This window comes from Coenobita brevimanus, chromosome 56 (genome assembly GCF_032717465.1).
Source record: "Coenobita brevimanus isolate Jiangsu-jjx chromosome 56, ASM3271746v2, whole genome shotgun sequence".
NCBI lineage: Eukaryota > Metazoa > Arthropoda > Malacostraca > Decapoda > Coenobitidae > Coenobita > Coenobita brevimanus.
In genome coordinates, this window is record NC_137009.1 from 39784978 (window position 1) to 39789822 (window position 4845).

Sequence of the window (4845 nt, forward strand, 5' to 3'; positions counted from 1 at the left end):
TTTTTACAACAGTATTAGGACTATTTACGACCAAAGGCAGGGGTATCTAGGAGCAACAGCAACACACACCCTACCTGCCCCGCTGACTCGCTCCGACTGACGTATTGCCTGGTTTTGTTTACATTTATTACCGCCTAACTTGACACTTCGACTAGGACGTGTTTTAGTATCGTAGAAAAAATGAACAAGTAGTCAGATCTAATATAATTGAAATCAATATTCAGTAAAAATCAATCCAGCTTTATTGTTCTTTATCCATACAATAAGCGGAGCTAAAGAATTTGAATAGTCTGAACTCCAGGGACACTTCTCATTTGAAACTCACTATTCCTTATTAACTCTGTCCAAAATTTCTAAATCTCCATCTTTTATCGTGGTTTGTTAGAACTGATTGACACTAGAACATGATATTGTACCCATTTTACACAATATGGTGATAGTCATGAAATGCAATGCTACCACAATCCAGCGCACTTATGGGAAATGACCATAATATTTCCCTTCATGCCATTGCTCTGCGCCTTGGTTCATCTGAATATGAACCTATGATGCTGATGTTGCCCTTCTCCATTCCACCATCTACCCAGTATTTTACAGCACTTCTCTGTTATATCAGACACTATGTGAAGGCATGCTTCTCTAGCACCTGGTTTTATTAAAAGTCACAATGAAAAACTGCTTTATTTACAACCTTGGGAATTCAAATACTTACAATAAACAACACATACTAGCTTATACTATGTTCATTATATATATACACACAAAAAATTATGTACAAAAATGTCTTTACTTTAAAACTAAAACACAAACATATGAGGAGAGTATTTCTAGATGACTCGCTAGTGGCAAGAATAAACCAGACAGGCCACAGCCAGGCTGTTGGGGTTACCCAGCATTGCACATAATGAAAAGAAAGCCAACCCCTTCATTCCAGTGACATATTTTTAATGTCATTCTTGCTAACCTCACACAATTTCATGAAGTTTTGGTAACACTTAAGCTGGAAAGATTGGATATACCTTTCATTAACCCCATCACTACCTAGGCCTCTCCTAACCTGACAAAACCAGAGATAGCAAAATACAGTACAAAAAAATAATAATAATAAAAATAAAAATAATAATAATAATAATGGGACTGAATGGTGGAGTGATAACCTGTACTCAAACTTCAACAGATTTTGATAATACTGCTTGAATTTCAAATATGGTTATTTTTTAAACAACCATATACTGTACAATAAACTAAAAAAATATGCCACTGGACTGAGGGCGGTAAAAAGTAGACTGAAAACAATATAGGGAACTCAAATGTCAACAGATTCCAAGATAATACTGCTTGTTTTCCATACCTATTTATTTCATTTGTATGTTATTCCCTTATTTTGACATGTACCTTATTGATCCCTTCAGTGTTATTTCACCCTTGCTACTGACTCACTCTTTCACTTGCCTTCACAGAAATTAATGTAGCACACAAATGTTTTATTATCAAGGGACAAGTTTGAAATATTTGGTGGGGGACAACTGAGAAATTACATTATAGGGCACTTTTTTTATGTTCTTTTTGGCATTATCTTGACAATAACTTACAGGAGAAAACTGTCTGGTATAGTTCACACACAAGTCAAATGTCTTATCTTTAAAGGATAGGTCTGAAATATTTGGTGGGAGACTACAGTGAAGTTAAATTACAGGGCATTTTTTAAATATTCTTTTTGGTATTATCTTTAACTTACAGAAAAAGCCGCCTGATTTCGTTCATTTGTTGCTGTCGCCCCAGACTAAAGTGAAAAGGAATTTGGTGGACTAAAGGTTGAATGTCTTAAAATCAACCATCCTCTTGAGGGATATGAATGGAGATGAGGGATGTAGTAACCCAAGCATCCTTATTAACAGAGTCATTTTATACAAGTGCAGTATTTTGAAACATACCCGGTACTCTTCACATAACGGGGAGTGTGTGTAAAGAATTATAAGACTATGCCTGAAGATAGTTACTATACACTTGGAGTAATTATCAAATCATCCTTATTAACAGTGTCATTTTGTACAAGTGCAGTGTTTTGAAACATATACAAAACAGGGAGTGTGTGTCAAGAATTATAAGACAATGCCTGAAGATAAAGTTATTATACACTCTGAGAAATTATCGGTGAGGGAGTGACAATGAATGGCGGAGACGGCATCATACCGAGGCACTGGGCAGCGTGAGAAAAGTTAATTGTGTATGAGATGAGACCATACTGTGGTTTGGTGAGTGGTATTACAGTGAGGGTAGAGTGGGTGGTATTATGTGCTTTGACAGTGAGGTGCATGAGGTAACTGTGACAATTATGGTGAGAGGTAGTATTACAGTGATGGGAGAGTGAGATGCTTGAGAAATATTTTGTGCTGTGACAGTGAGGTGCAAGACTAAGTAGTGGCATAAGAGGTGACATTAGAATCAGGATTAAGTAGCGTTATGAGGTGTAAGAGTGAGGTGGATGAGGTGCAAGTGTGGAGGTGCAAGAGGTATTACTGCATTAGAGTGAGAACAAAATAACAGAACAATATGAGTTGTAAGTATTTGAGAGAGGGGAGTGTGAGCTGGAAGCAGGGCAATGAAATGGCGGGGAACAGGGAGACAGGAGGTGATTTGGTTATGGCCACCCCTTACGGGATTAAGGCGTCTGGCAATAGACAGATAGAGATAGATAGTTAATTGTACTCTGTCTCTGAGGCACATTAGCCATCAAAGCTGCCTCCCACACTAACTTCCTACACAGCCTCAAAACAGTCAAAATTCTTCCCCCAGTGTTTCAAAGCACAACACAATGCACTGATTTTGTGGTGGTGGTGGTGATGGGTGGGGGGTGAGCATCTTAAATTGTCTGTGATGAAAATACAAATGGATGGATATAAAGACTGCAGTTCAGTAAAGGTAAGATTGAGGAGTACAGTATATGCAGGATGGTGGCTTGGGATGGGATGAAGGGCTGCAACTAAGCTGGGATGGAATATACTGTAGCGATAATGGCTGTTCTGTGTCCGTAATAACCAACAGACAGACAAACACACAAACTAAATCACCAACAATTGAGCATAAAGGGCACTGTTATGGTACCAAAGTCCTATACACACTGAAGGCTCCACTACACCTCTTCCTTACCCGCATACAGTACTTCTGCATATATCATGTTAATATTTCCTTGTATGTCATTTATATATTCTGTATACATATTATAAAGTCATAAGTAACATATAATAAACTGCTGCGTGTACTGTGCAAAATACAGAGGTCTGTAAGTACTGCTACACTGTAACTCATTTGGTGGTAAGTTGTGTGTTGTACAGATGGATCAGTCTGCTGGTGTGGGCATGGAGGTGGCTTTGGGGGATGAGATACAGCCTTAATAAACCCCCTCAAATATGAAAGATTTTTCCTATGATGAATTAAACTGCCTGGTGTAGTAGCGGTAAAAGTACTGTAGACTCGAACATCACCCAGGTTCAGAGGGTTAAGTTAAATTATCACAAAATGAAGTACTTTTTCTGTTCTTCCCTCATATTTGGGCCACTCTGTAACTCACCGATTCATAATTATCAGTCCTAATTTATTCCATCCCCTTTAAAATGATGACAACTTTTTTTTCTGCCCATTATTTCCAGATTATTTCATTCAGCTTAGATTTTTTATGCTGAAGAGGTTGGATATAATCTTCATTAACTGCGTCAAACTAAAAACAAACGTCCAATATTAACAAGACTAATATGTAACAAGATATAGCGTACAGGGTAGGGTTTTCTTGAGTATCTGCCACAGCCTTCAGATTACACTGTATTATTTGAGATTCATCATTACTACTAGACACTCTTTACTATAATCTCTTTGTTTTTATCTGACAGAACTCATCAACTCTTCAGCTCAGTTCATGGCTAAGTAATAAATAATAATAATAATAATAATAATAATAATAATAATAATAATAATAATAATAATCTAGTCTCTTGCTTCTCAAAAGCGCCTGTTCTTCCTTCGGGAATTCACTAGCGCGTTCACATGTATACATTATTTTTACAATTACAAGAATTGTGACATCTCTCAGTAAGACTGGAGGGCTGATTTAACTCATACCCATGGACATTCATTCCCACCTCTTAACTGCAGCTCAACAAACTTCATACAGTCATGGCTCTGTACTCAAGAGAGACAGGTCTAGTTCTGTCAGATGAAAACAATCCAACTACTGTATAATCTTTCAACACCCACATCCATTAAAAGAGCTAATTATTATCCTTAAGGTTCTTGTTAAAACTTTTCTTTAATCCCACATCCTTCACACTGCATTGTCTTTCCAACTTTATTTTGCAGGCTTTGTTGTGGTTGTAAAATCACAGCAACATCATCAATAATTTTTCAAACTTAACTGCAATTCTAACTTTAAATTCACACGCTTTGTTGAGTATCTACAATCACTGCACCATCATTATACTTCGATCTTAACTGTGTGTCTGGCTATCCCGATATATCAACCACAGGTATGCATTGCTTCCATGGGGCCATCTTACAGGTGCAGCACAAAGATATAGTGTACACCAGCCCCTCCACATTCACGGATTCTACTTTCACAGGCTTTGCAAATTCACGGATTGTACTTCTTTGGAGCCAAGACTGAATTTTACGGGTATGATTGCAAGAAGTTGGGGTATATATGTAGCTGATGACTTGCCCACACATGTCATCAGCTATTTGTGATGTTTTATGCAGCTTTCAGGTCCCAGATATGGTTTATTAGGTACTGTATGTGCACACTTGGTCACATAGGGTGATTTGTGGCTGTAGAGGCATTTACGGGAGGGCGCA